The sequence below is a fragment of the Prunus mume genome, linkage group LG1, assembly GCF_029339155.1.
Source record: "Prunus mume cultivar Tortuosa linkage group LG1, ASM2933915v1, whole genome shotgun sequence".
NCBI classification, from domain to species: Eukaryota; Viridiplantae; Streptophyta; class Magnoliopsida; order Rosales; family Rosaceae; genus Prunus; species Prunus mume.
The window spans coordinates 2,580,332-2,591,378 of NC_142698.1; positions in this window are offsets into that span (position 1 = coordinate 2,580,332).

The window sequence follows — 11,047 nt, forward strand, 5'->3', positions numbered from 1 at the left end:
ATTATGGAATTAATATTGACATATTGAAATATTTGATTAGAATATGATTTAAAAGGAAAGGGACAAAATAGCCCAAAAGGCTATTGGGCCCAAGTGATAAGTGGCATAAGATGACATAACCCATGGACCAAATAAAGCCCCAAATACCCACCCAAATTTAGGCAACTAAGGGGAAGCTCTCCTCTTGCCTTTTGTGTTGTCCTATATAAGCTCAGGTGTTGGAGAAAACCTAGCTAGAGTTTTTGGTTTTCTATTTTGGTTGATAAGTGATCATCTTTGTATCTCATCTTCCATAAACCAAAAATTGGTCCAATCAAGAAGTAGACTAGCATCCATACTTCTTGATTGCCTTCTCTTCATCTCTAGGAGCATTTGGTGTGGTGAGGTAAATGACTCCAATTTTGGAGTCTTAAGGTGAAGAAGTCAAAATCAAGAGAAATGAAAGGTCTTTCCAACAAAGGTGTTCATTCTTGAGAAATCAAGAAATTATCATCAAAGGTAAAGATCTATTTCCTTTTTCATTTTCTATTTGTGTTTAAAGAGACTAGGCTAAGATACTTGGTTTAAAATGAAAAATATTTAGCTCAACTGGTATAAACGAAATGAATCCGCCATTTAGAATGTTTTTGTTGTATAAGTTGTGGCTAAAGTTCATTTCCTAAGCATTAGATGCATGTTTCCTTCAGGAAGCATATCCATTGTGTGCCTAGTTCCTTCCCTCGTCTTCTATGAACATGATGCCATGTTGGGCTCGTCTTACGAGCACGCTATTTGGCTTCTTCCCAATTCTTCTACTTAATGTGATATTGCACCCATTGATTGCTTCTCGACTATCAACGTTCAAAGTCTACCCAGACGTGTTAGGGCAATGAATTGTTGTGATAATTTTTTCTAAGATCTTGAGTTGATTTCTTGCTTGTGGTAGAAACTGCTCGTGTATAACAGATTCTCAATAATATGCCATTTATGGGATATAAATTTTTCAATCGCCTGAATAGTCATTTGCACCCTTAAATCAAGAAGAAAAGACGATTAAAGTAGTTGTCACATCAATGTGGTTCAGTCAAAGAGCCTTTGATGCCGAAGTCAGTATTTGCAAAGAGATTTAAGCAAAACAGGGTTCTTAGTTCAAGAAAAAATTACCTTCTTCAAGAGATGGTTGTTAGCTTATATAGGGCTATGTCTTGGTGGTTTAATTGTTGTGAGACGCTACGTGTTGTTTGTTAAGTGGGTATGTTAAGACCTATTAGCCTGCACGTCAAGTCAATTAGCCATTTGACTTAGGAACATAGGATAATTACTGGATTTGGATATATGTGATCTTTGGTCCATTACTGTTGTGATGGATATCAAGTTCTGTAATTGAGCCTCACTTATTAAAATCTTGTTGACTAGTGATGGGTCTTGATGGACTTTCTTTATTAAGCATTGTTTTGGCTTGTTAAGCTTTAAGTGCTTTTGGTCTTATGATTGGGTGGGCATTTAAACCAAAGAATCATTCAACCGAACCAAACTAGGCAAAAAAAAACAAGTTGACTAAAAAGTAAAAAATCATTGAAAAAATCGAAGCAGACCGATTTTGACCACTTCTAGTTCCGGTTTGACATTCTCAAAAACCGGACCAGCATGAATTTTTTTTTTTTTTTTTCCACTAAGAAGCCTATGATTTTTCTCACTTCAGCAGATTCACGTGTCTCCCACTTCCCAAGTTTGCTTTATTACCCTTTAGTCAAAAGTACGGTTGAGTATGTTAGATCAAAACCCAAAAAGAAAGAGACATTGGTGCAAGATGTTTGATTACTTTAATAAATATATATACTGCTGTGAAGCTCAAACATTACATGCTGCCATACACCATCTATATCATTGCCAAAACATATCTGATCAAATACATGCTAACAAGGCCAATCTTTGAGAAGCGGAATGGAAAATGGACCACAGCCTTGTGAGATTTGCCTTGAATATGTTCCTCAAAAAACCGTTACAAAGGATAAGTGTTGTGACTTCCCTGCTTGATGACCATCCGGGAGGAGATTGAAAATATAGATTCTTTAGACATAGCAAATGCATATCTATTAACGAGCTCACACCGCCTCAATCCTATCTATTATTCATCTTGCACCTTGGAAATTATACTTTGAAGGATCAAAAAGCGATAGCCAGGAGCGAGGAATTGTTGGAAGAACCACTTGGAATCGAGGTTCTTTCTTCTTTCCAATTGGATTTCCAGATTGCGTGCTGCAAGGCAGAATAGGGCTCTAATCATTGGCTTGGAAATGCTGGTAAACTAGAATCAATACGTGGAAATCAGGAAGATTCCATGCTGGTTTTAAAACAAATTGCTGGGGAATACAAGTGCCTAAGCCCTTCACTAGCCGTCTACTTGGTGGCGCTAGGAATCTTCTGCAGAATTCAGAGAAACCACTTGGGAACATATCCCAAGGAAGAAAATTTGCGCCAATTGAGTTGGCTCGGTGCCTTGAGCATACAAATGCCCGAGAGATTGTGTACAAAGAATCATCGGGGATAGGAAAAAAAATCATATCCCCCATCTCTAACGAAGAATGGAAATAGATGTCAATTCAGCACCACAATCCGAAGATGATTGGAAAATCCTATCACCTATTCACGATATCCAACTCGCCCTTTGAAAGAAATCGTGGCTTTAAACTACCTATGAATGAAGATTTGGTCCGAAAGAGCAAGGATGATGGGTGCTTAAAGGTGCCTCGGGAAGAAAAGACAATGAATGAAAGTCATGGGGGAAACCATAAAGGAATCATGCATGAGCACATCAAGGTGGGAGAAAAATGTGCTTTGGCTAATTAGAAGATATAGCTACGCCGGCCAGCCATGATGAAAGATTGCATTAACTATTCCAAGGGATGTGAATCTTGTCAAAGACACGGTCCAATCCAGCATGGCTCCATCGTTCCCATGAATCCAGTAGGTAAAGCCATGGCCCTTTAGAGGATGGGCAATGGACCTCATTGGCAAGATCTATCGCCAGCGGCAACTTTGCTTTATCATTGTTGCCACAGACTATTTCACTAAGTGGGTAGAAGCCAAGGCTGTAAATCCACTACATCTCAAGAGATCATCATTTTCATAGAAGAACAGATTATACAAAGATTTGGCATCCCAGAATCAATCACAACTGATAGAGGATCCTCTTTCATATCCGGAGAAATGCTGGACATGGCAGAGGCATTCAAAATCAAACTGCTCCAGTCTACTCCTTATTATGCCCAAGCCAATGGACAGGCGGAATCAAGCAACAAAATGATCATCAATATTATCAGGAAAATGCTTGAGAAGAATCCAAAACAATGGCATGAGAAGCTATCAGAAACTCTGTGGGCATATAGAACTTCAAAAGAGAAGCAACGGGCATGACTCCTATCGTTAACCTACGGTCATGATGCAATTCTGCCTATGGAGATGTATTGTTCATTGATCCTGGTGCTCACCAACATAACTTAGTATGAGAGAACTACTCCCATGCTATCTTTCTAGGCCAGGAGGGATTGGATGCAAGCGAGTGACCTCTCAACAAACTCCTGGGAAAGCAGTGCATATCAGGGCCTATAACAAAGAGAGTCAAGGAACAAAGTTGAAGAAAGAGAGAGTGTCGAAAGCATTCGCCCCTTGGAACATATGTGGCTGGTTATGGAAAATGGTCGCCTACATGGGAAGGCCCTTTCATAATCAATCGATCCTCGGAATGAGGGGCATACTGAGTTGCAGGATAGGGATAGAAAATTCACACTGCTTTGCCCAATCAATGGCAAATGGTTAAAAAGTTTTATCAACCATGTGGGATTAGGCTATACAAAGCGACCCTAGGATAAACACAAGATTACACTAAAAATCTTTTGATTCCTTTTTACCTTGTTCTAGAATTATTTTGAGTTTGTTCCCTTTTTGTATTCTGCATTACTTTTGTTTATTTCATCAATAAATCAAAAACTAAGTTGCAACAAAAATAAACTTTATTTAAAATAAATAAGCCGTGGGCCTTCCCCATAAAATTTGTTCATAAAAAGGCAAAAAATAAACAAAATCAAAATCCTAATTTTACGAAGTCACTTGAGATTAGTCTTCTTGATAGAAAGTTCCTTTGGGCCACCACGATGAATTGAAGCCTCTGCCAATCTCCAGGGCTGGCCTAGAAGCTGCAACCATGCTCTGCACAAGGAAGGTGGCTTTGGTCTTGGGCTCAATCAGCCCGTGCATCTTGCACTTCCGCGTGCCCGGTTTGCTGAAGCTCATGTCTGTTTCTCCAAATTATCCGCGGTAGCTTTGGCTTCTTTATACCCGCAACCATCTGGGTCGATTCGCTTTTACGCTTTGCAAGTCGTTAGGCCAGATTGGCTTCATGGTGTATGCGAACTCGGAGGTTTTGAAGGTGGGCCTCAGTTTTCATAGCGATGCGTGAAGGTTGAGCACATCCCTTGCCAGCCAAGGCTCATCTCAAGTATAGGTTTTGGGGCCATTCATGCATGTCAGTCAGATGAGATCCTTCATCAGCTTTGGTCAAAGGCCTCTCTGTCCTCATCGACTCAGATTCGATGTTGCGGATCTTGATCTCTCCATTGCTTCTTCCACTGCCTGGACTTTATCTGCCTACAAAGGAGTGAGTTTTCCAACTTGTCAGGTGGGCATCTAGGTCCATGGCTTCAAATTCTGCCGACTCAAAGATTAAACAAGAAGGCATGTGAATGAACTGCAAGGAATGAATAGGCATCTGTAGGGGAAGCATAAGTCAAAACAAGGCGCTTGAAAAGAAAGACAGTACAAAAACACTCACAGGCATAAATTCGGAGGCTGCGAGGTCCTCACCGCTAAGGTCCCGGTGAGTTTTGGTATTTCTACCTATAAATTTGAGTCGAGAGAGAGATAGAGGCGAGGACAGAACCATAAAACAGGAAAAGAGCGAGTAGTAAGGCAGAGTAGGCTGAACACCATGGCCGAGGAGCGCGTGAGCCCCACTTCACTCGGTTTGGGGCAGGAACCACTTGTTCTTCATGTTCCCGAGCTCTGATCCGGTTGCTCGCTTTGGTCCTCATTGTTGTGAGCGCTGATAGAATGTTCTGCCTATCTGGATCATCAAAAGAGTCACCTCTACTGAGTTAGTTAGCCCTGCCCTATATCTTCCTCGCCTTACGCCAAGGGGCCAAGGCAGTATGCTCAAATCCGCTATCACCTCACCAGGAATTTTCCTCCCGGATGCACAAGTAAAGTGACAGAAAAATAAGAATGCTGGCGAACATCTCGCCAAATATATAAGGCTCACCTCTTCTTCCACTGTCTTGGCCTTCTCTTCGAGCTCCTCTCCTACTTCTTTCTTCAGCTCTTCCCGACTCCCTTTCTTGCTCCACGGCACCTCTCTCGGATCATCATCGTGCGGAAGTGGTGGTGAGCGAGCTGCACCTAGTTCCTCTGGGCCACATATATCTTCTACAATCTTCTTTCTAAGTCTTTTTGACTTAGTAAGAGGAGGGAGAAGGACTTCCAACTGCCGAGCAGAAAATGATTGCCTTTGGAAAATTATGACAGTGAGCAGGATTATGAAGAACTCAAAAGAAGCATCCAAATAATACACCTCGGAGTGCATGAGTTAGGGAAGTTTCTTTTTCTTTTTCTTCTAACAGAGGAAGTAGCCTCATCGAGTCTGTTCTTCCTTCTTTCTTCTTCATCTTCTCCCATCCTGAGCAGCTCCAGATCCAGCCAAAGCAAGCAATTGACAATACGGAATTAACTATCACGTAAAACAAAAGTCAAGGGTCAATCCCGGTAGAGGAGTAGTAGAAGAAGCTGAACAAATATCAAAACTTACCAAACGCCTCTCCACTCCGACGCAGGTTGGCTACCAATATTCTTTGTCAAAGAGGGATCGATTATAGACATAGAAATGAAAGATTAGCATTATCATTAAAAGCAGAATGGGCAACAGTGACGGAGAATTGAGGATTACCTATAACTTGCGCATATTGATGTCTTTAATGGTTCACCACTATGAATTTGTGAGTCTCTCATCAGTATGGGTACCGCTGTCTGACCGACGTTAAAGAACTGAATCTAGCAGCATGCTACTAGCAGCGAGCAATCACGGAATCGGCCTTCCACCAAGCATCAAACTCCGCATGAGCCTGCGGAGTTCGAGTTCCATGAAGGATAAAGGGCATACTATTATTAATCTTATTCACGGCACACACTTTGCATCTTTGTGGACCTCCAAGTCATCGCATCCCTCCAAGAAAGAGCCCAGGATGCGGCCACAGCCTCAGATGACTTGAGAAGTATGAGTGAGGCGACGCGCCTTACCTGTACCTGAAGTGGGATAGTAGACTTGACCCCACCTCAAATGATAATTTGAGCTTTCCTCCTCCGTGAGGCAGATCTACAGGTAAGGTCACACTCAGTGAACTTCTTCCAAATCGCCCGGCGATTCTCCTACGGCTCCTTCTCAAATAGACGATGTCGGTGAAACCAAGGATAGGTTCTCCCGATCACCACTTGCCATCAGCTGCAGACTCTTGTCTGATGCACGAAGAACATCGGTACTCATCAATTGACCTCTTGGGGACTTCCACCGAACAACAATGGTTGAGCGTAACGATCCTCGAGAACTATGTATGGAAACCTCAATTCAGAAAATAGACCCGCAGCCAGATCCAATCATCCGTAAGGCACCGGGCGCATTTTAGTGGATACTCTAGGGTGGCGATGTGTTCTTGAATAGATGAGCGAGCGTAGGCCCGAGCCCAACGCCGGTGTGATTATGCAAAGCTTACGCGGATGCCTATACTCAAGCGTAATCGAGAAGAACGATTGGCAGAATAAACTGTTCGTATCTGAAGAAATAGCATATGATCTTGGTCTTTGTCCTTCTCAAGGAATTTTCCGAGATAATTGGAAAGGAGCAATTACAGTTGATCGTATCGAGAAATAATGAGCGGTTTGGCTAGCTTCTGGTCTCTTCCCGTGATAATCACCAACAAAGATCAACAGGGCCTTCCATGAGGTCTAAAACCAAAAATCAGAGCCATATCCAGTGAGTTGGAGCCATGGGGCCTATCGAAGTCGAAAGTATTCGCGAATTCGTAAACACAGAGCGGCGGCAAGTAGGTTATCATCTGTTGATAGATTGCACAGATGTATGGCGTCATAAATTCCACCCGTTCCGGTGAGCCCCAAATCGGAAGAAGCCTATCAATCCAATCACCACTTGATGACTGTTTCTCACTTCACTAGATGGGAACGAACGGCTCAAATTCTTGCTAACCTAAGAATGAGAAGCGAGAGCGTAAGAACTCTCAAACATAGAGGGCCTCAAGATCCTTCTTCATCACTCGCCATCTCGGGAGGAACGGACCAAACGGTGAGGCCCAGACAAGGTGTTTTCAAACAAATGGAGGACATTTTCGCCTAAGTTCTTGGGCAAAGGATGGAGCTTGCTCCTAACCTCTATCGCATGCTTATCAATCCCAATAATGTGTCTGGAGGACAGGAGGAAGACTAGCACGAGACTTGGGAAGACATTTCTCGAGTATCTTTCTAAAAAGGAGGTCGGGTGAAGGACAAGAGATCGAGCTAAAGGGAGTTTCGAAAGAAAGAAAGCTCAAGAGGAATGGAGTCTGAAAGAACTAGGTTTTGGTGAGCAGAAGCAGAGGGTTTTGAAATTTTTTAAAGAAGTGACGTGGGAAAGAGAAGACAATGACGTGGAGAAGACAAAGCATCACTGATATTGACTAGCTAATAAAGAGCTAAAAAGCTTCACACGGGCACTAGCTTAGTGGGGAAGAGTGGCAGAGCGTGGGGTAACGCAGAATTCACCACGCGCCAATTTAATAGGTCATATCATTTAAGTCCAAACTGTCCAAAATGATTAGTACTTAAGGGCATTGTTTGGGCCTAAAAATTGACACACCCACTTAGCAAAACGAGGCCTGAATAAAAGCTGCGAAAATCAAAGAAAAATGGAAGCCCAAAAACCGTAAGAGCCCACCCAAAACTTATCAAAGCAACAAGGTAACTGGGCCTCACTGGGTCGATATGATAGGAGGAGGCGGAAAGCAGAACAATCCCACGTGACATCTCTGGGATAAAGAAAAGTCAACAATGGCAATCGCCATAGAAGAAGTGGGATTGAAAGGTTAATGACATCAAGTCGTTTCAAAAGCTACAAACCCAAGATCAAATCCTCTTACGTATATATTTAGAGATTTTTTCTTCTATGTTTACGAGAAAAGGGTAATTCTCCCAAGGAGATAAGCAAGTTACAATCTCGAGAAGGATAAGCAGAAAGCAGGAGTGTCGGAATCTTAAAAGAAGTCAAACTAACCATCACGGTGAAATCTCACAAGGGGTTGAAATTGGGAAAGAGATTAGGTTCTTTTTCAAGAAAAGCAGAAGTGATTGCCTATTTGAAAGCATATCTGCCAAAACGATGAAATCCTATTTTCTTTCTTTCCATTAAAGAAGAAAAAAGGGGGAGATATCTTTTGCCTTAATATTAAACAGAATCACCCTACTCCAGAAAAACATTTTTACTATAAATAAAGAAGGAGGAACAGGTAAAACACACACAAGAAATTCATCATCCAATCAAACAAAATCTTACACAAGGAAACCATCAGTCAAATAGACAACTCAAAATCAACCAACAAGCCCACTTGAATTTCAAGTAAAACCAAATGACTTGGTCAGAATTCCCAAGGCTCGGACTTAAGAAATAAGTCATTCAAAACGAGATTTCTCCCGTTACAAATTTGGTTCAGCAGAAACTAAGATAGGTAGAGCTTGAGTTCTCTCAAATATGGAAAACCTCAACAAATTTCGCAGGTGCTCTAGCCCACTGCGCCTCAAGAGCGACCATACGCCTTCAAGAAGCGCGATTCGCCACTTAGAAGCTTCACAAAGCTTAAGGTACATTGAAGCTCTGCCATAATCAACCTTTGTATCGATTTATAGTTAAAACCGGGCAGTCAAATAAAGTTGTCAACATTCCAAATTAACCTGCATTTCCATCCGGCCCGAAGAGCCTCCCATCCGAAATGGAGTTCCAACTATCTTTTTATCTTTCTAGCGCTGGTATTTATTTTTATAGTTTTGTAAAAGGCGGTTCCTTAAGCAGTTTAAATTCCATCAACCATTCTGGCCAACAACCTCTTTATGCTGAGATAAATTGTTAAAGTCATCACTAGTCTGAGGCAAGAAAAGAACTTACTTGGGAGATATTCCTCACCCAAATTCACAATCGTTTGTTTGCAAAATCAGTAACTTGGGGCGCAAGTTATCCATTCCAAACTAAGTTTGCTAGAATTTTTATTACTAGCAAGGGCGCACGCACACCAAAGAAAGTCGACTTGTTGACCAGCCTATGGTTCTCAAGGGTGGGAACTTTGCCCTTCCATCATAGGAGTAAACGCAAAACGGGTGAACAGTTTCTAGTTGTATCTATTATTGTTGCGGCTAGAGAAAGTTGTTTATAGTTGCAGAAGGAAACACCGAGAACCAATATAACCGAACCACAACCAGGTAGGTTCATATTGGTTTGGTTCTCTATGTCATTTTTGTAAAAAATCAAACCGAATTGGATTAGATGAATAGTGTAGGTTTTTGTTTCGGGTTTAGGAGAGAACCAAGCTGAATCAGATTGTGCCCACCCCTAGTGCATAAGCCTTTTTTTTTTAAACCCTATTAGAGGATGCATCCTTTGTGAACTATGTGACTCAACGTTACCTACACCTAATTAATGGTTGATTATGTACCGATCTTTTTTCCTATTTGAAGGGTAATTTTGTCCTTTTAAATTCGTTTATGTCCAAGTACCTTCTAATGATTGGAGGCCAAATATTTGCTCCCACGGTTGGCTTCAACAATCCCAAAGAAGGTGACTTGCTAGAGGCAACTTCTCTTTCTTTAGTTGTTCTTTTCTGATGGGTGTTATTAAATGAACCCTAAAATTAACTGAGTATACCCTATGATCTAAGTACTCCCTAATATTTAAAATTAAATATAAAATTAAATAAGTACACCCTATTTAACTACCAAAAATATCATTGGTACATCTTAATATACTATCACACAACACCAAACGCATTTGAGTGCTGGCTGCCAAACACTATGAGACCACCAAACCATCAAACCACCAAACCCACCTTGTTGCCGAACTTGTTGCTTGTCCACTAAAGTCGCTAATATAACTGATTTTTTTTTTTATTCTTTCCAAGTTGTCAAATATTAGACTCAATTTTACTTTGTAGTCTTGGCATTGGGTAGTATTTGGGTTATGAATTAGGTTAGATTGAGGTTTTGATGTTTTTTCATCTAATAATCATATCTCAAACAGATGTTGATTTTCAAAAAGAGTATGGGCAGCTTATAGTACTATTTGCTACTGCAGGTATTCCCTACACGCTTAGCAAGTCTGGGAGGCCAGCGATTTGTACACGAGACCCGGATGCAAATGCCATGAAATTTACATAAGTTGATAGTTAATGCCCGAGTGCTGCAACATACATTGGATAACCTTGGGACATTAATGCTTTCACGGTTCTATTATGTTTAGGAGCAAATAGCAATTACAAAGTTTGTACATATGATTATACATTTAAAATAGAGATTGTTGCTACTTGTGTAATTGCCTCCACAATAAAGAGTAATTTTATGTGGCAATAGGGTTTTCAACCTAAATTAAAAAAACCAAAGTTAATACCTCTTTTGATGACTCCCTCGACATGTCCGAAGCATCCATGAGATTTGTTTGCATTAATAAATAACTAAATAACAATGAAACAAATTGTTTGGAGATAAGGCTTTTGGAAGTAGAGTTTTTCACTTACATTTGAACAAAGTTGAATATGGTGAGTCAAGTGTACTTATTAAAATAAAATTTGTTTCACAATTAAATATATCATTTTTGGTCATTTTATATAAAGGTAAATGAGTAATTCAATAGTGGTGTGTTTACTAATCATGAATTGGAATTCTCATCGGGCATTTAATTCCACATATGGAGGATTTATGCGTTTACTTCACA